Source organism: Hypanus sabinus, chromosome 2, assembly GCF_030144855.1.
Source record: "Hypanus sabinus isolate sHypSab1 chromosome 2, sHypSab1.hap1, whole genome shotgun sequence".
In the NCBI taxonomy this organism is placed as follows: Eukaryota; Metazoa; Chordata; class Chondrichthyes; order Myliobatiformes; family Dasyatidae; genus Hypanus; species Hypanus sabinus.
The window spans coordinates 93,946,075-93,970,079 of NC_082707.1; positions in this window are offsets into that span (position 1 = coordinate 93,946,075).

Consider the following 24,005-nt stretch of genomic DNA (forward strand, 5'->3'; position numbering starts at 1 on the left):
AACACTGGGTAATGCACATACTCTTGTTTACATCAACACTGTGTAATGCACACACTCCTGTGTACATCGACACAGAGTAATGCACACACTCCTGTTTAAATCAACACATGGTAATGCACACATTCCAGTTTACATCAACTCTGGGTAATAGACACACTCCTGCAAACACCGCAGTTTACACAAACACCGTGTAAGGAACACACTTATGTTTACATCAACACTGGGAATGCACACAGTCTTGTTTTTATCTATACAAAGTAATGTAAACATCCCTGTTTACATCAACACTGTGTAATGCACACATTCCTATTTAAATCAACACCGGGTATTGCACACGTTCCTGTTTGCGTCAACACAGGTCAAAGCTCAAAACATTGTTACATCAACACGGGTAATGCACACACTCCTGTATACATTAACAATGTGTAATGCACACAGTCCTGTTTTAATCAACACTGGGTAATGCACATACTCTTGTTTACATCAACACTGTGTAATGCACACACTCCTGTTTACATAAACTCTGTGCAATGCACACACTCCTGTTTACATCAACACTGTGTAATGCACGCACTCCTGTCCACATCAACACTGGGCAATAGAAACAAACCTGTTTACATCAACTCTGGGTAATAAAAACACACTCCTGTTTACATCAGCACTTGGCAATGCACAAACTCCTGTTTGCCTTAACACTGTGCAATGCGAACACCCCTCTTTACACAAACACCTGGTAAGGAACACACTCCTGTTTACATCAACACTGGGAATGCACACAGTCCTGTTTTAATCAACACTGGGTAATGCACAAACTCTTGTTTACATCAACACTGTGTAATGCACACACTCCTGTGTACATCGACACAGAGTAATGCACACACTCCTGTTTAAATCAACACATGGTAATGCACACATTCCAGTTTACATCAACTCTGGGTAATAGACACACTCCTGTTTACATCAGCACTTGGCAATGCACAAACTCCTGTTTACTTCAACAGTGGGCAATGCAAACACCGCAGTTTACACAAACACCGTGTAAGGAACACACTCCTGTTTACATCAACACTGGGAATGCACACAGTCTTGTTTTTATCTATACTAAGTAATGTAAACATCCCTGTTTACATCAACACTGTGTAATGCACACATTCCTGTTTAAATCAACACCGGGTATTGCACACGTTCCTGTTTGCGTCAACACAGGTCAAAGCTCAAAACATTGTTACAACAACACGGGTAATGCACACACTCCTGTTTTAATCAACACTGGGTAATGCACATACTCTTGTTTACATCAACACTGTGTAATGCACACACTCCTGTTTACATAAACTCTGTGCAATGCACACACTCCTGTTTACAAAAACACTGGGCAATTCACACACTCCTGTTTAATTCAACTCTGGTCAATGCACACACTCTTGTTTACATCAACTCTCAGTACTGTACACACTCTTGTATTCATCAACACTGCACAATGCACACACTCCTGTTTAAATCAACACCGGGTATTGCACACGTTCCTGTTTGCGTCAACACAGGTCAAAGCTCAAAACATTGTTACATCAACACGGGTAATGCACACACTCCTGTATTCATCAACACAGGGTAATGCACACACTCCTGTTTACATTAACACTGTGTAATGCACACAGTCCTGTTTTAATCAACACTGGGTAATGCACATACTCTTGATTACATCAACACTGTGTAATGCACACACTCCTGTTTACATAAACTCTGTGCAATGCACACACTCCTGTTTACATCAACACTGTGTAATGCACGCACTCCTGTCCACATCAACACTGGGCAATAGAAACAAACCTGTTTACATCAACTCTGGGTAATAAAAACACACTCCTGTTTACATCAGCACTTGGCAATGCACAAACTCCTGTCTGCCTTAACACTGTGCAATGCGAACACCCCTGTTTACACAAACACCTGGTAAGGAACACACTCCTGTTTACATCAACACTGGGAATGCACACACTCCTGTTTACATCAACACTGGGTAATGCAGTCACTCCTGTTTACATTAGCACTGTGTAATGCACACACTCCTGTTTAAATCAACACAGGGTAATGCAGACATTCCTGTTTGCATCAACATAGGTCAAAGCTCAAAACATTGTTACATCAACACGGGTAATGCACACACTCCTGTATTCATCAACACAGGGTAATGCACACACTCCTGTTTACATTAACACTGTGTAATGCAAACAGTCCTGTTTTAATCAACACTGGGTAACGCACATACTCTTGTTTACATCAACACTGTGTAATGCACACACTCCTGTGTACATCGACACAGAGTAATGCACACACTCCTGTTTAAATCAACACATGGTAATGCACACATTCCAGTTTACATCAACTCTGGGTAATAGACACACTCCTGCAAACACCGCAGTTTACACAAACACCGTATAAGGAACACACTTATGTTTACATCAACACTGGGAATGCACACAGTCTTGTTTTTATCTATACAAAGTAATGTAAACATCCCTGTTTACATCATCACTGTGTAATGCACACATTCCTGTTTTAATCAACACTGGGTAATGCACATACTCTTGTTAACATCAACACTGTGTAATGTACACACTCCTGTTTACATAAACTCTGTGCAATGCACACACTCCTGTTTACAAAAACACTGGGCAATTCACACACTCCTGTTTAATTCAACTCTGGTCAATGCACACACTCTTGTTTACGTCAACTCTCAGTACTGTACACACTCTTGTATTCATCAACACTGCACAATGCACACACTCCTGTTTAAATCAACACCGGGTATTGCACACGTTCCTGTTTGCGTCAACACAGGTCAAAGCTCAAAACATTGTTACATCAACACGGGTAATGCACACACTCCTGTATTCATCAACACAGGGTAATGCACACACTCCTGTTTACATTAACACTGTGTAATGCACACAGTCCTGTTTTAATCAACACTGGGTAATGCACATACTCTTGTTTACATCAACACTGTGTAATGCACACACTCCTGTTTACATAAACTCTGTGCAATGCACTCACTCCTGTTTACATCAACACTGTGTAATGCACTCACTCCTGTCCACATCAACACTGGGCAATAGAAACAAACCTGTTTACATCAACTCTGGGTAATAAAAACACACTCCTGTTTACATCAGCACTTGGCAATGCACAAACTCCTGTTTGCCTTAACACTGTGCAATGCGAACACCCCTGTTTACACAAACACCTGGTAAGGAACACACTCCTGTTTACATCAACACTGGGAATGCACACACTCCTGTTTACATCAACACTGGGTAATGCAGTCACTCCTGTTTACATTAGCACTGTGTAATGCACACACTCCTGTTTAAATCAACACAGGGTAATGCACACATTCCTGTTTGCATCAACATAGGTCAAAGCTCAAAACATTGTTACATCAACACGGGTAATGCACACACTCCTGTATTCATCAACACAGGGTAATGCACACACTCCTGTTTACATTAACACTGTGTAATGCACACAGTCCTGTTTTAATCAACACTGGGTAATGCACATACTCTTGTTTACATCAACACTGTGTAATGCACACACTCCTGTGTACATCGACACAGAGTAATGCACACACTCCTGTTTAAATCAACACATGGTAATGCACACATTCCAGTTTACATCAACTCTGGGTAATAGACACACTCCTGCAAACACCGCAGTTTACACAAACACCGTGTAAGGAACACACTCCTGTTTACATCAACACTGGGAATGCACACAGTCTTGTTTTTATCTATACAAAGTAATGTAAACATCCCTGTTTACATCAACACTGTGTAATGCACACATTCCTATTTAAATCAACACCGGGTATTGCACACGTTCCTGTTTGCGTCAACACAGGTCAAAGCTCAAAACATTGTTACATCAACACGGGTAATGCACACACTCCTGTATTCATTAACACTGTGTAATGCACACAGTCCTGTTTTAATCAACACTGGGTAATGCACATACTCTTGTTTACATCAACACTGTGTAATGCACACAGTCCTGTTTACATAAACTCTGTGCAATGCACACACTCCTGTTTACAAAAACACTGGGCAATTCACACACTCCTGTTTACATAAACTCTGTGCAATGCACACACTCCTGTTTACAAAAACACTGGGCAATTCACACACTCCTGTTTAATTCAACTCTGGTCAATGCACACACTCTTGTTTACGTCAACTCCCAGTACTGTACACACTCTTGTATTCATCAACACTGCACAATGCACACACTCCTGTTTAAATCAACACCGGGTATTGCACACGTTCCTGTTTGCGTCAACACAGGTCAAAGCTCAAAACATTGTTACATCAACACGGGTAATGCACACACTCCTGTATTCATCAACACAGGGTAATGCACACACTCCTGTTTACATTAACACTGTGTAATGCACACAGTCCTGTTTTAATCAACACTGGGTAATGCACATACTCTTGTTTACATCAACATTGTGTAATGCACACACTCCTGTTTACATAAACTCTGTGCAATGCAGACACTCCTGTTTACATCAACACTGTGTAATGCACGCACTCCTGTCCACATCAACACTGGGCAATAGAAACAAACCTGTTTACATCAACTCTGGGTAATAAAAACACACTCCTGTTTACATCAGCACTTGGCAATGCACAAACTCCTGTTTACCTTAACACTGTGCAATGCGAACACCCCTGTTTACACAAACACCTGGTAAGGAACACACTCCTGTTTACATCAACACTGGGAATGCACACACTCCTGTTTACATCAACACTGGTTAATGCAGTCACTCTTGTTTACATTAGCACTGTGTAATGCACACACTCCTGTTTAAATCAACACAGGGTAATGCACACATTCCTGTTTGCAACAACATAGGTCAAAGCTCAAAACATTGTTACATCAACACGGGTAATGCACACACTCCTGTATTCATCAACACAGGGTAATGCACACACTCCTGTTTACATTAACACTGTGTAATGCACACAGTCCTGTTTTAATCAACACTGGGTAAGGCACATACTCTTGTTTACATCAACACTGTGTAAAGCACACACTCCTGTGTACATCGACACAGAGTAATGCACACACTCCTGTTTAAATCAACACATGGTAATGCACACATTCCAGTTTACATCAACTCTGGGTAATAGACACACTCCTGCAAACACCGCAGTTTACACAAACACCGTGTAAGGAACACACTCCTGTTTACATCAACACTGGGAATGCACACAGTCTTGTTTTTATCTATACAAAGTAATGTAAACATCCCTGTTTACATCAACACTGTGTAATGCACACATTCCTATTTAAATCAACACCGGGTATTGCACACGTTCCTGTTTGCGTCAACACAGGTCAAAGCTCAAAACATTGTTACATCAACACGGGTAATGCACACACTCCTGTATTCATTAACACTGTGTAATGCACACAGTCCTGTTTTAATCAACACTGGGTAATGCACATACTCTTGTTTACATCAACACTGTGTAATGCACACAGTCCTGTTTACATAAACTCTGTGCAATGCACACACTCCTGTTTACAAAAACACTGGGCAATTCACACACTCCTGTTTACATAAACTCTGTGCAATGCACACACTCCTGTTTACAAAAACACTGGGCAATTCACACACTCCTGTTTAATTCAACTCTGGTCAATGCACACACTCTTGTTTACGTCAACTCCCAGTACTGTACACACTCTTGTATTCATCAACACTGCACAATGCACACACTCCTGTTTAAATCAACACCGGGTATTGCACACGTTCCTGTTTGCGTCAACACAGGTCAAAGCTCAAAACATTGTTACATCAACACGGGTAATGCACACACTCCTGTATTCATCAACACAGGGTAATGCACACACTCCTGTTTACATTAACACTGTGTAATGCACACAGTCCTGTTTTAATCAACACTGGGTAATGCACATACTCTTGTTTACATCAACATTGTGTAATGCACACACTCCTGTTTACATAAACTCTGTGCAATGCAGACACTCCTGTTTACATCAACACTGTGTAATGCACGCACTCCTGTCCACATCAACACTGGGCAATAGAAACAAACCTGTTTACATCAACTCTGGGTAATAAAAACACACTCCTGTTTACATCAGCACTTGGCAATGCACAAACTCCTGTTTACCTTAACACTGTGCAATGCGAACACCCCTGTTTACACAAACACCTGGTAAGGAACACACTCCTGTTTACATCAACACTGGTTAATGCAGTCACTCTTGTTTACATTAGCACTGTGTAATGCACACACTCCTGTTTAAATCAACACAGGGTAATGCACACATTCCTGTTTGCAACAACATAGATCAAAGCTCAAAACATTGTTACATCAACACGGGTAATGCACACACTCCTGTATTCATCAACACAGGGTAATGCACACACTCCTGTTTACATTAACACTGTGTAATGCACACAGTCCTGTTTTAATCAACACTGGGTAATGCACATACTCTTGTTTACATCAACACTGTGTAATGCACACACTCCTGTGTACATCGACACAGAGTAATGCACACACTCCTGTTTAAATCAACACATGGTAATGCACACATTCCAGTTTACATCAACTCTGGGTAATAGACACACTCCTGTTTACATCAGCACTTGGCAATGCACAAACTCCTGTTTACTTCAACAGTGGGCAATGCAAACACCGCAGTTTACACAAACACCGTGTAAGGAACACACTCCTGTTTACATCAACACTGGGAATGCACACAGTCTTGTTTTTATCTATACTAAGTAATGTAAACATCCCTGTTTACATCAACACTGTGTAATGCACACATTCCTGTTTAAATCAACACCGGGTATTGCACACGTTCCTGTTTGCGTCAACACAGGTCAAAGCTCAAAACATTGTTACATCAAAACGGGTAATGCACACACTCCTGTATTCATTAACACTGTTTAATGCACACACTCCTGTATTCATTAACACTGTGTAATGCACACAGTCCTGTTTTAATCAACACTGGGTAATGCACATACTCTTGTTTACATCAACACTGTGTAATGCACACACTCCTGTTTACATAAACTCTGTGCAATGCACACACTCCTGTTTACATAAACTCTGTGCAATGCACACACTCCTGTTTACAAAAACACTGGGCAATTCACTCACTCCTGTTTAATTCAACTCTGGTCAATGCACACACTCTTGTTTACGTCAACTCTCAGTACTGTACACACTCTTGTATTCATCAACACTGCACAATGCACACACTCCTGTTTAAATCAACACCGGGTATTGCACACGTTCCTGTTTGCGTCAACACAGGTCAAAGCTCAAAACATTGTTACATCAACACGGGTAATGCACACACTCCTGTATTCATCAACACAGGGTAATGCACACACTCCTGTTTACATTAACACTGTGTAATGCAAACAGTCCTGTTTTAATCAACACTGGGTAATGCACATACTCTTGTTTACATCAACACTGTGTAATGCACACACTCCTGTTTGCATAAACTCTGTGTAATGCACGCACTCCTGTCCACATCAACACTGGGCAATAGAAACAAACCGGTTTACATCAACTCCTGGTAATAAAAACACACTCCTGTTTACATCAGCACTTGGCAATGCACAAACTCCTGTTTACCTTAACACTGTGCAATGCGAACACCCCTGTTTACACAAACACCTGGTAAGGAACACACTCCTGTTTACATCAACACTGGGAATACACACAGGCTTGTTTTTGCCTACACTAAGTAATGTAAACATTCCTGTGTACATCAAAACAGAGTAATGCACTCACTCCTGTTTACTTCAACACAGGGTATTGCACATGTTCCTGTTTGCATCAATACAGGTCAAAGCTCAAAACATTGTTACTTCAACATGGGTAATGCAGACACTCCTGTATTCATCAACACAGAGTGAAGCACACATTCCTGTTTACATTAACACTGTGTAATGCACACAGTCCTGTTTAATGCAACTCTGGGCAATGCACATACTCTTGTTTACATCAACTCTGGGTAATGTACACACTCCTGTATTCATCAACGCTGGAAAATGCACACGCTCCTGCTTACATCAACTCTGGGCAATGCACACACTGGTGGTTACATCAACTCTGGGCAATGCACACACTACTGTTTACATCAGCACTGGATAATGCACACAACCATGTTTACATCAACACTGGGAAGTGCACAAACTCCTGTTTACATCAACTCACGGCAATTCAGACACTCCTGTTTACATCTTCACAGGGCAAAGCACACACTCCCGTTTACATCAACACAGGGCAATGCACAAAGTATGTTTACATCAACTCTGGGCAAAGCACCAACTTCTGTTTACATGAACACACGGTGTTGCCCTCAATCCTGCTGATATCAACACTTGGCAATGCACACACTCCTGTTCACATCAACTCTGGGTGATACACAAATTCGTGTTTACATCAACACGGCAAAGCTCAAAACAAGTTTACATCAGCACTCGGTAATGCAATCACACCTGTTTACATCAGCTCTGGGTAATCCTCACACTCCAGTTTACATCAACACTGTGTAATGCACACACTCCTCTTTACATCAACTCCGGGAAATGCACACACTCCTGTTCACAGCAACAATGGGCAATGCACACACTCCTGTTTACATCAAAACTGGGTAATGCACACAGTCCCGTTTACATCAACACTGGGTAATGCACACACTCCTGTTTACATCAACACAGGCCAAATCACAAAACATATTTACATCAGCACTGGGCAATGCACACAACCCTGTTTACATCAACACAGGCCAAATCACAAAAATATTTACAGCAGCACGGGGCAATGCACACAAACCTGTTTAAATCAACACTTGGCAATGCAATCAATCCTGTTTACAACAACTCTGGGTAATGCACACACTCCAGTTTATATAAACACTTGGTAATGCAATGACTCCTGTATTCATCAACACCAGGTATTGCACACACTCCTGTTTACATTAACACTGTGTAATGCACACAGTCCTGTTTTAATCAACACTGGGTAATGCACATACTCTTGTTTACATCAACACTGTGTAATGCACACACTCCTGTGTACATCGACACAGAGTAATGCACACACTCCTGTTTAAATCAACACATGGTAATGCACACATTCCAGTTTACATCAACCCTGGGTAATAGACACACTCCTGTTTACATCAGCACTTGGCAATGCACTAACCCCTCTTTACTTCAACAGTGGGCAATGCAAACACCGCAGTTTACACAAACACCGTGTAAGGAACACACTCCTGTTTACATCAACACTGGGAATGCACACAGTCTTGTTTTTATCTATACTAAGTAATGTAAACATCCCTGTTTACATCAACACTGTGTAATGCACACATTCCTGTTTAAATCAACACCGGGTATTGCACACGTTCCTGTTTGCGTCAACACAGGTCAAAGCTCAAAACATTGTTACATCAACACGGGTAATGCACACACTCCTGTATTCATTAACACTGTGTAATGCACACAGTCCTGTTTTAATCAACACTGGGTAATGCACATACTCTTGTTTACATCAACACTGTGTAATGCACACACTCCTGTTTACATAAACTCTGTGCAATGCACACACTCCTGTTTACATAAACTCTGTGCAATGCACACACTCCTGTTTACATCAACACTGTGTAATGCACGCACTCCTGTCCACATCAACACTGGGCAATAGAAACAAACCTGTTTACATCAACTCTGGGTAATAAAAACACACTCCTGTTTACATCAGCACTTGGCAATGCACAAACTCCTGTTTGCCTTAACACTGTGCAATGCGAACACCCCTGTTTACACAAACACCTGGTAAGGAACACACTCCTGTTTACATCAACACTGGGAATGCACACACTCCTGTTTACATCAACACTGGGTAATGCAGTCACTCCTGTTTACATTAGCACTGTGTAATGCACACACTCCTGTTTAAATCAACACAGGGTAATGCACACATTCCTGTTTACATCAACACAGGTCAAAGCTCAAAACATTGTTACATCAACACGGGTAATGCACACACTCCTGTTTACATCAACTCTGGGTAATGAACACACTCCTGTTTACATCAGCACTTGGCAATGCTCAAACTCCTGTTTACTTTAACACTGTGCAATGCAAACACCCCTGTTTACACAAACACCTAGTAAGGAACACACTCCTGTTTACATCAACACTGGGAATACACACAGGCTTCTTTTTGCCTACTCTAAGTAATGTAAACATTCCTGTGCACATCAACACAGAGTAATGCACTCACTCCTGTTTACATCAACACAGGGTATTGCACATGTTCCTGTTTGCATCAACACAGGTCAAAGCTCAAAACATTGTTACTTCAACATGGGTAATGCAGACACTCCTGTATTCATCAACACAGAGTAAAGCACACACTCCTGTTTACATTAACACTGTGTAATGCACACAGTCCTGTTTAATGCAACTCTGGGCAATGCACATACTCTTGTTTACATCAACTCTGGGCCATGCACACACACCTGGTTACATCAACTCTGGGCAATGCACACACTACTGTTTACATGAGCATTGGATAATGCACACAACCATGTTTACATTAACACTGGGAAGTGCACAAACTCCTGTTTACATCTTCACAGGGCAAACCACACACTCCCGTTTACATCAACACAGGGCAATGCACAAAGTATGTTTACATCAACTCTGGGCAAAGCACCAACTTCTGTTTACATGAATACACGGTGTTGCCCTCAATCCTGCTGATATCAACACTTGGCAATGCACACACTCCTGTTTACATCAACTCTGGGTGATACACATATTCGCGTTTACATCAACACGGCAAAGCACAAAACAAGTTTACATCAGCACTCGGTAATGCACACACTCCTGTTTACATCAACACAGGCCAAATCACAAAACATATTTACATCAGCAATGGGCAATGCACACAACCCTGTTTACATCAACACAGGCCAAATCACAAAAATATATACAGCAGCACGGGGCAATGCACACAAACCTGTTTAAATCAACACTTGGCAATGCAATCAATCCTGTTTACAACCACTCTGGGTCATGCACACACTCCAGTTTATATAAACACTTGGTAATGCAATGACTCCTGTATTCATCAACACCGGGTATTGCACACACTCCTGTTTACATTAACACTGTGTAATGCACACACTCCTGTGTACATCGACACAGAGTAATGCACACACTCCTGTTTAAATCAACACATGGTAATGCACACATTCCAGTTTACATCAACTCTATGTAATAGACACACTCCTGTTTACATCAGCACTTGGCAATGCACAAACTCCTGTTTACTTCAACAGTGGGCAATGCAAACACCGCAGTTTACACAAACACCGTGTAAGGAACACACTCCTGTTTACATCAACACTGGGAATGCACACAGTCTTGTTTTTATCTATACTAAGTAATGTAAACATCCCTGTTGACATCAACACTGTGTAATGCACACATTCCTGTTTAAATCAACACGGGTATTGCACACGTTCCTGTTTGCGTCAACACAAGTCAAAGCTCAAAACATTGTTACATCAACACGGGTAATGCACACACTCCTGTATTCATTAACACTGTGTAATGCACACAGTCCTGTTTTAATCAACACTGGGTAATGCACACAGTCCTGTTTTAATCAACACTGGGTAATGCACATACTCTTGTTTACATCAACACTGTGTAATGCACACACTCCTGTTTACATAAACTCTGTGCAATGCACACACTCCTGTTTATATAAACTCTGTGCAATGCACACACTACTGTTTACATGAGCATTGGATAATGCACACAACCATGTTTACATTAACACTGGGAAGTGCACAAACTCCTGTTTACATCTTCACAGGGCAAACCACACACTCCCGTTTACATCAACACAGGGCAATGCACAAAGTATGTTTACATCAACTCTGGGCAAAGCACCAACTTCTGTTTACATGAATACACGGTGTTGCCCTCAATCCTGCTGATATCAACACTTGGCAATGCACACACTCCTGTTTACATCAACTCTGGGTGATACACATATTCGCGTTTACATCAACACGGCAAAGCACAAAACAAGTTTACATCAGCACTCGGTAATGCACACACTCCTGTTTACATCAACACAGGCCAAATCACAAAACATATTTACATCAGCACTGGGCAATGCACACAACCCTGTTTACATCAACACAGGCCAAATCACAAAAATATATACAGCAGCACGGGGCAATGCACACAAACCTGTTTAAATCAACACTTGGCAATGCAATCAATCCTGTTTACAACCACTCTGGGTCATGCACACACTCCAGTTTATATAAACACTTGGTAATGCAATGACTCCTGTATTCATCAACACCGGGTATTGCACACACTCCTGTTTACATTAACACTGTGTAATGCACACACTCCTGTGTACATCGACACAGAGTAATGCACACACTCCTGTTTAAATCAACACATGGTAATGCACACATTCCAGTTTACATCAACTCTATGTAATAGACACACTCCTGTTTACATCAGCACTTGGCAATGCACAAACTCCTGTTTACTTCAACAGTGGGCAATGCAAACACCGCAGTTTACACAAACACCGTGTAAGGAACACACTCCTGTTTACATCAACACTGGGAATGCACACAGTCTTGTTTTTATCTATACTAAGTAATGTAAACATCCCTGTTGACATCAACACTGTGTAATGCACACATTCCTGTTTAAATCAACACGGGTATTGCACACGTTCCTGTTTGCGTCAACACAGGTCAAAGCTCAAAACATTGTTACATCAACACGGGTAATGCACACACTCCTGTATTCATTAACACTGTGTAATGCACACAGTCCTGTTTTAATCAACACTGGGTAATGCACATACTCTTGTTTATATCAACACTGTGTAATGCACACACTCCTGTTTACATAAACTCTGTGCAATGCACACACTCCTGTTTACAAAAACACTGGGCAGTTCACACACTCCTGTTTAATTCAACTCTGGTCAATGCACACACTCTTGTTTATGTCAACTCTCCGTACTGTACACACTCTTGTATTCATCAACACTGCACAATGCACACACTCCTGTTTAAATCAACACCTGGTATTGCACACGTTCCTGTTTGCGTCAACACAGGTCAAAGCTCAAAACATTGTTACATCAACACGGGTAATGCACACACTCCTGTATTCATCAACACAGGGTAATGCACACACTCCTGTTTACATTAACACTGTGTAATGCACACAGTCCTGTTTTAATCAACACTGGGTAATGCACATACTCTTGTTTACATCAACACTGTGTAATGCACACACTCCTGTTTACATAAACTCTGTGCAATGCACACACTCCTGTTTACATCAACACTGTGTAATGCACGCACTCCTGTCCACATCAACTCTGGGCAATAGAAACAAACCTGTTTACATCAACTCTGGGTAATAAAAACACACTTCTGTTTACATCAGCACTTGGCAATGCACAAACTCCTGTTTGCCTTAACACTGTGCAATGTGAACACCCCTGTTTACACAAACACCTGGTAAGGAACACACTGCTGTTTACATCAACACTGGGAATGCACACACTCCTGTTTACATCAACACTGGTTAATGCAGTCACTTCTGTTTACATTAGCACTGTGTAATGCACACACTCCTTTTTAAATCAACACAGGATAATGCACACATTCCTGTTTGCATCAACATAGGTCAAAGCTCAAAACATTGCTACATCAACACGGGTAATGCACACACTCCTGTATTCATCAACACAGGGTAATGCACACACTCCTGTTTACATTAACACTGTGTAATGCACACAGTCCTGTTTTAATCAACACTGGGTAATGCACACACTCCTGTTTACATCAGCTCTGTGCAATGCACACACTCCTGTTTACTCCAACTCCTGGAAATGCACACACTCATGTTCACATCAACACTGGGCTATGCACACACTCCTGTTTACATCAACTCTCGGCAATGCACACACTCCTGTTTACATCAACACTGGGTAATGCACACACTCCTTTTATATGAACACTGTGTAATGCACACACTCCTTTTCACATCAACACTGGGCAATGCGCACACTCCTGTTTACATTAAATCTGGGTAATGCACACACTCCTGTTTACATCAACTCTGGGTAATGAACACACTCCTGTTTACATCAGCACTTGGCAATGCTCAAACTCCTGTTTACTTTAACACTGTGCAATGCAAACACCCCTGTTTACACAAACACCTAGTAAGGAACACACTCCTGTTTACATCAACACTGGGAATACACACAGGCTTCTTTTTGCCTACTCTAAGTAATGTAAACATTCCTGTGCACATCAACACAGAGTAATGCACTCACTCCTGTTTACATCAACACAGGGTATTGCACATGTTCCTGTTTGCATCAACACAGGTCAAAGCTCAAAACATTGTTACTTCAACATGGGTAATGCAGACACTCCTGTATTCATCAACACAGAGTAAAGCACACACTCCTGTTTACATTAACACTGTGTAATGCACACAGTCCTGTTTAATGCAACTCTGGGCAATGCACATACTCTTGTTTACATCAACTCTGGGCCATGCACACACACCTGGTTACATCAACTCTGGGCAATGCACACACTACTGTTTACATGAGCATTGGATAATGCACACAACCATGTTTACATTAACACTGGGAAGTGCACAAACTCCTGTTTACATCTTCACAGGGCAAAGCACACACTCCCGTTTACATCAACACAGGGCAATGCACAAAGTATGTTTACATCAACTCTGGGCAAAGCACCAACTTCTGTTTCCATGAATACACGGTGTTGCCCTCAATCCTGCTGATATCAACACTTGGCAATGCACACACTCCTGTTTACATCAACTCTGGGTGATACACATATTCGCGTTTACATCAACACGGCAAAGCACAAAACAAGTTTACATCAGCACTCGGTAATGCAATCACACCTGTTTACATCAGCTCTGGGTAATCCTCACACTCCAGTTTACATCAACACTGTGTAATGCACACACTCCTGTTTACATCAACTCCGGGAAATGCACACAGTCCTGTTCACATCAACAATGGGCAATGTGTGCACTCCTGTTTACATCAACACAGGTCAAATCACAAAACATACTTACATCAGCACTGGGCAATGCACACAATCCTGTTTAAATCAACACTTGGCAATGCAATCAAACCTGTTTACAACAACTCTGGGTAATGCACACACTCCAGTTTATATAAACACTTGGTAATGCAATGACTCCTGTATTCATCAACACCGGGTATTGCACACACTCCTTTGTACATCGACACAGAATAATGCACTCACTCCTGTTTACATCAACACTGTGTAATGCACACAGTCCTGTTTAATGCAACTCTGGGCAATGCACATACTCTTGTTTACATCAACTCGGGGTAATGTACACTCTCCTGTATTCATCAATGCTGGAAAATGCACACGCTCCTGCTTACCTCAACTCTGGGCAATGCACACGCTCCTGCTTACCTCAACTCTGGGTAATGCACACACTCCAGTTTATATAAACACTTGGTAATGCAATGACTCCTGTATTCAGCAGCACAGCGTAATGCACACACTCCAGTTTACATTAACACTGTGTAATGCTCACAGTTCTGTTTTAATCAACACTGGATAATGCACATACTCTTGTTTACGTCAACACTGTGGAATGCACACACTCCTGTTTACATCAACACTGTGTAATGCACACAATCCTGTTTACATCAACACTGGGCAAAGCAAACACTCCTGTTCACATCAACACTGGGCAATAGAAACAAACCTGTTTTCAGCAACTCTGGGCAATGCACAAACTCCGGTTCACATCAACACTGGGTAATGCACGCACACCTGTTTACATCAACACTGGGAATGCACACAGTCTTGTTTTTATCTATACTAAGTAATGTAAACATCCCTGTTGACATCAACACTGTGTAATGCACACATTCCTGTTTAAATCAACACCGGGTATTGCACACGTTCCTGTTTGCGTCAACACAGGTCAAAGCTCAAAACATTGTTACATCAACACGGGTAATGCACACACTCCTGTATTCATTAACACTGTGTAATGCACACAGTCCTGTTTTAATCAACACTGGGTAATGCACATACTCTTGTTTACATCAACACTGTGTAATGCACACACTCCTGTTTACATAAACTCTGTGCAATGCACACACTCCTGTTTACATAAACTCTGTGCAATGCACACACTCCTGTTTACATCAACACTGTGTAATGCACGCACTCCTGTCCACATCAACACTGGGCAATAGAAACAAACCTGTTTACATCAACTCTGGGTAATAAAAACACACTCCTGTTTACATCAGCACTTGGCAATGCACAAACTCCTGTTTGCCTTAACACTGTGCAATGCGAACACCCCTGTTTACACAAACACCTGGTAAGGAACACACTCCTGTTTACATCAACACTGGGAATGCACACACTCCTGTTTACATCAACACTGGGTAATGCAGTCACTCCTGTTTACATTAGCACTGTGTAATGCACACACTCCTGTTTAAATCAACACAGGGTAATGCACACATTCCTGTTTGCATCAACACAGGTCAAAGCTCAAAACATTGTTACTTCAACATGGGTAATGCAGACACTCCTGTATTCATCAACACGGGTAATGCACACACTCCTGTTTACATCAACTCTGGGTAATGAACACACTCCTGTTTACATCAGCACTTGGCAATGCTCAAACTCCTGTTTACTTTAACACTGTGCAATGCAAACACCCCTGTTTACACAAACACCTAGTAAGGAACACACTCCTGTTTACATCAACACTGGGAATACACACAGGCTTCTTTTTGCCTACTCTAAGTAATGTAAACATTCCTGTGCACATCAACACAGAGTAATGCACTCACTCCTGTTTACATCAACACAGGGTATTGCACATGTTCCTGTTTGCATCAACACAGGTCAAAGCTCAAAACATTGTTACTTCAACATGGGTAATGCAGACACTCCTGTATTCATCAACACAGAGTAAAGCACACACTCCTGTTTACATTAACACTGTGTAATGCACACAGTCCTGTTTAATGCAACTCTGGGCAATGCACATACTCTTGTTTACATCAACTCTGGGCCATGCACACACACCTGGTTACATCAACTCTGGGCAATGCACACACTACTGTTTACATGAGCATTGGATAATGCACACAACCATGTTTACATTAACACTGGGAAGTGCACAAACTCCTGTTTACATCTTCACAGGGCAAACCACACACTCCCGTTTACATCAACACAGGGCAATGCACAAAGTATGTTTACATCAACTCTGGGCAAAGCACCAACTTCTGTTTACATGAATACACGGTGTTGCCCTCAATCCTGCTGATATCAACACTTGGCAATGCACACACTCCTGTTTACATCAACTCTGGGTGATACACATATTCGCGTTTACATCAACACGGCAAAGCACAAAACAAGTTTACATCAGCACTCGGTAATGCACACACTCCTGTTTACATCAACACAGGCCAAATCACAAAACATATTTACATCAGCACTGGGCAATGCACACAACCCTGTTTACATCAACACAGGCCAAATCACAAAAATATATACAGCAGCACGGGGCAATGCACACAAACCTGTTTAAATCAACACTTGGCAATGCAATCAATCCTGTTTACAACAACTCTGGGTCATGCACACACTCCAGTTTATATAAACACTTGGTAATGCAATGACTCCTGTATTCATCAACACCAGGTATTGCACACACTCCTGTTTACATTAACACTGTGTAATGCACACACTCCTGTGTACATCGACACAGAGTAATGCACACACTCCTGTTTAAATCAACACATGGTAATGCACACATTCCAGTTTACATCAACTCTATGTAATAGACACACTCCTGTTTACATCAGCACTTGGCAATGCACAAACTCCTGTTTACTTCAACAGTGGGCAATGCAAACACCGCAGTTTACACAAACACCGTGTAAGGAACACACTCCTGTTTACATCAACACTGGGAATGCACACAGTCTTGTTTTTATCTATACTAAGTAATGTAAACATCCCTGTTGACATCAACACTGTGTAATGCACACATTCCTGTTTAAATCAACACGGGTATTGCACACGTTCCTGTTTGCGTCAACACAGGTCAAAGCTCAAAACATTGTTACATCAACACGGGTAATGCACACACTCCTGTATTCATTAACACTGTGTAATGCACACAGTCCTGTTTTAATCAACACTGGGTAATGCACATACTCTTGTTTATATCAACACTGTGTAATGCACACACTCCTGTTTACATAAACTCTGTGCAATGCACACACTCCTGTTTACAAAAACACTGGGCAGTTCACACACTCCTGTTTAATTCAACTCTGGTCAATGCACACACTCTTGTTTATGTCAACTCTCCGTACTGTACACACTCTTGTATTCATCAACACTGCACAATGCACACACTCCTGTTTAAATCAACACCTGGTATTGCACACGTTCCTGTTTGCGTCAACACAGGTCAAAGCTCAAAACATTGTTACATCAACACGGGTAATGCACACACTCCTGTATTCATCAACACAGGGTAATGCACACACTCCTGTTTACATTAACACTGTGTAATGCACACAGTCCTGTTTTAATCAACACTGGGTAATGCACATACTCTTGTTTACATCAACACTGTGTAATGCACACACTCCTGTTTACATAAACTCTGTGCAATGCACACACTCCTGTTTACATCAACACTGTGTAATGCACGCACTCCTGTCCACATCAACACTGGGCAATAGAAACAAACCTGTTTACATCAACTCTGGGTAATAAAAACACACTTCTGTTTACATCAGCACTTGGCAATGCACAAACTCCTGTTTGCCTTAACACTGTGCAATGTGAACACCCCTGTTTACACAAACACCTGGTAAGGAACACACTGCTGTTTACATCAACACTGGGAATGCACACACTCCTGTTTACATCAACACTGGTTAATGCAGTCACTTCTGTTTACATTAGCACTGTGTAATGCACACACTCCTTTTTAAATCAACACAGGATAATGCACACATTCCTGTTTGCATCAACATAGGTCAAAGCTCAAAACATTGCTACATCAACACGGGTAATGCACACACTCCTGTATTCATCAACACAGGGTAATGCACACACTCCTGTTTACATTAACACTGTGTAATGCACACAGTCCTGTTTTAATCAACACTGGGTAATGCACACACTCCTGTTTACATCAGCTCTGTGCAATGCACACACTCCTGTTTACTCCAACTCCTGGAAATGCACACACTCATGTTCACATCAACACTGGGCTATGCACACACTCCTGTTTACATCAACTCTCGGCAATGCACACACTCCTGTTTACATCAACACTGGGTAATGCACACACTCCTTTTATATGAACACTGTGTAATGCACACACTCCTTTTCACATCAACACTGGGCAATGCGCACACTCCTGTTTACATTAAATCTGGGTAATGCACACACTCCTGTTTACATCAACTCTGGGTAATGAACACACTCCTGTTTACATCAGCACTTGGCAATGCTCAAACTCCTGTTTACTTTAACACTGTGCAATGCAAACACCCCTGTTTACACAAACACCTAGTAAGGAACACACTCCTGTTTACATCAACACTGGGAATACACACAGGCTTCTTTTTGCCTACTCTAAGTAATGTAAACATTCCTGTGCACATCAACACAGAGTAATGCACTCACTCCTGTTTACATCAACACAGGGTATTGCACATGTTCCTGTTTGCATCAACACAGGTCAAAGCTCAAAACATTGTTACTTCAACATGGGTAATGCAGACACTCCTGTATTCATCAACACAGAGTAAAGCACACACTCCTGTTTACATTAACACTGTGTAATGCACACAGTCCTGTTTAATGCAACTCTGGGCAATGCACATACTCTTGTTTACATCAACTCTGGGCCATGCACACACACCTGGTTACATCAACTCTGGGCAATGCACACACTACTGTTTACATGAGCATTGGATAATGCACACAACCATGTTTACATTAACACTGGGAAGTGCACAAACTCCTGTTTACATCTTCACAGGGCAAAGCACACACTCCCGTTTACATCAACACAGGGCAATGCACAAAGTATGTTTACATCAACTCTGGGCAAAGCACCAACTTCTGTTTCCATGAATACACGGTGTTGCCCTCAATCCTGCTGATATCAACACTTGGCAATGCACACACTCCTGTTTACATCAACTCTGGGTGATACACATATTCGCGTTTACATCAACACGGCAAAGCACAAAACAAGTTTACATCAGCACTCGGTAATGCAATCACACCTGTTTACATCAGCTCTGGGTAATCCTCACACTCCAGTTTACATCAACACTGTGTAATGCACACACTCCTGTTTACATCAACTCCGGGAAATGCACACAGTCCTGTTCACATCAACAATGGGCAATGTGTGCACTCCTGTTTACATCAACACAGGTCAAATCACAAAACATACTTACATCAGCACTGGGCAATGCACACAATCCTGTTTAAATCAACACTTGGCAATGCAATCAAACCTGTTTACAACAACTCTGGGTAATGCACACACTCCAGTTTATATAAACACTTGGTAATGCAATGACTCCTGTATTCATCAACACCGGGTATTGCACACACTCCTTTGTACATCGACACAGAATAATGCACTCACTCCTGTTTACATCAACACTGTGTAATGCACACAGTCCTGTTTAATGCAACTCTGGGCAATGCACATACTCTTGTTTACATCAACTCGGGGTAATGTACACTCTCCTGTATTCATCAATGCTGGAAAATGCACACGCTCCTGCTTACCTCAACTCTGGGCAATGCACACGCTCCTGCTTACCTCAACTCTGGGTAATGCACACACTCCAGTTTATATAAACACTTGGTAATGCAATGACTCCTGTATTCAGCAGCACAGCGTAATGCACACACTCCAGTTTACATTAACACTGTGTAATGCTCACAGTTCTGTTTTAATCAACACTGGATAATGCACATACTCTTGTTTACGTCAACACTGTGGAATGCACACACTCCTGTTTACATCAACACTGTGTAATGCACACAATCCTGTTTACATCAACACTGGGCAAAGCAAACACTCCTGTTCACATCAACACTGGGCAATAGAAACAAACCTGTTTTCAGCAACTCTGGGCAATGCACAAACTCCGGTTCACATCAACACTGGGTAATGCACGCACACCTGTTTACATCAACACTGGGAATGCACACATTCTTGTTTACATCAACACTGAGCAATGCAAACATTCCTGTTTACATCAACAGAGAGCATTGCACACACTCCTGTTGAAATCAACACATGGTAATGCACACATTCCAGTTTACATCAACTCTGGGTAATAGACACACTCCTGTTTACATCAGCACTTGGCAATGCACAAACTCCTGTTTGCTTCAACACTGGGCAATGCAAACACCCCTGTTTACACAAACACCGTGTAAGGAACACACTCCTGTTTACATCAACACTGGGAATGCACACAGTCTTGTTTTTATCTATACTAAGTAATGTAAACATCCCTGTTTACATCAACACAGAGTAATGCAGTCACCTCTGTTTACATTAACACTGTGTAATGCACACAGTCCTGTTTTAATCAACACTGGGCAATGCACATACTCTTGTTTACATTAACACAGTGTAATGCACACACTCCTGTTTACATCAAATCTGGGCAAAACAGACACTCCTGTTTACATCAACACTTGGCAATGCACACACACCTGTTTACATCAACACTGTGTAATGCACACACTCCTGTTTACATCAAAACTGGGCAGTAGGAACAAACCTGTTTACATCAACACTGGGAATGCACACAGTCTTGATTACATCAACACTGAGCAATGCAAACATTCCTCTTTACATCAACAGAGAGTAATGCACACACTCCTGTTTACATCAACACTGTGTAATGCACGCACTCCTGTCCACATCAACACTGGGCAATAGAAACAAACCTGTTTACATCAACTCTGGGTAATAGACACACTCCTGTTTACATCAGCACTTGGCAATGCAGAAACTCCTGTTTACTTCAACACTGGGCAATGCACACAGTCTTGTTTTTATCTATACTAAGTAATGTAAACATTCCTGTTTAAATCAACACAGGGTAATGCAGTCACTCCTGCTTACATTAACACTGTGTAATGCACACACTCCTCTTTAAATCAACATAGCGTAATGCACACATTCCAGATTACATCAACTCCGAGAAATGCACACACTCCTGTTCACAGCAACAATGGGCAATGCACACACTCCTGTTTACATCAAAACTGGGTAATGCACACAGTCCCATTTACATCAACACAGGGCAATGCACACACTCCTGTTTACATCAACACAGGCCAAATCACAAAACATATTTACATCAGCACTGGGCAATGCACACAACCCTGTTTACATCAACACAGGCCAAATCACAAAAATATTTACAGCAGCACGGGGCAATGCACACAAACCTGTTTAAATCAACACTTGGCAATGCAATCAATCCTGTTTACAACAACTCTGGGTAATGCACACACTCCAGTTTATATAAACACTTGGTAATGCAATGACTCCTGTATTCATCAACACCGGGTATTGCACACACTCCAGTTTACATTAACACTGTGTAATGCACACAGTCCTGTTTTAATCAACACTGGGTAATGCACATACTCTTGTTTACATCAACACTGTGTAATGCACACACTCCTGTGTACATCGACACAGAGTAATGCACACACTCCTGTTTAAATCAACACATGGTAATGCACACATTCCAGTTTACATCAACTCTGGGTAATAGACACACTCCTGTTTACATCAGCACTTGGCAATGCACAAACCCCTCTTTACTTCAACAGTGGGCAATGCAAACACCGCAGTTTACACAAACACCGTGTAAGGAACACACTCCTGTTTACATCAACACTGGGAATGCACACAGTCTTGTTTTTATCTATACTAAGTAATGTAAACATCCCTGTTGACATCAACACTGTGTAATGCACACATTCCTGTTTAAATCAACACCGGGTATTGCACACGTTCCTGTTTGCGTCAACACAGGTCAAAGCTCAAAACATTGTTACATCAACACGGGTAATGCACACACTCCTGTATTCATTAACACTGTGTAATGCACACAGTCCTGTTTTAATCAACACTGGGTAATGCACATACTCTTGTTTACATCAACACTGTGTAATGCACACACTCCTGTTTACATAAACTCTGTGCAATGCACACACTCCTGTTTACATAAACTCTGTGCAATGCACACACTCCTGTTTACAAAAACACTGGGCAATTCACACACTCCTGTTTAATTCAACTCTGGTCAATGCACACACTCTTGTTTACGTCAACTCTCAGTACTGTACACACTCTTGTATTCATCAACACTGCACAATGCACACACTCCTGTTTAAATCAACACCGGGTATTGCACACGTTCCTGTTTGCGTCAACACAGGTCAAAGCTCAAAACATTGTTACATCAACACGGGTAATGCACACACTCCTGTATTCATCAACACAGGGTAATGCACACACTCCTGTTTACATTAACACTGTGTAATGCACACAGTCCTGTTTTAATCAACACTGGGTAATGCACATACTCTTGTTTACATCAACACTGTGTAATGCACACACTCCTGTTTACATAAACTCTGTGCAATGCACACACTCCTGTTTACATCAACACTGTGTAATGCACGCACTCCTGTCCACATCAACA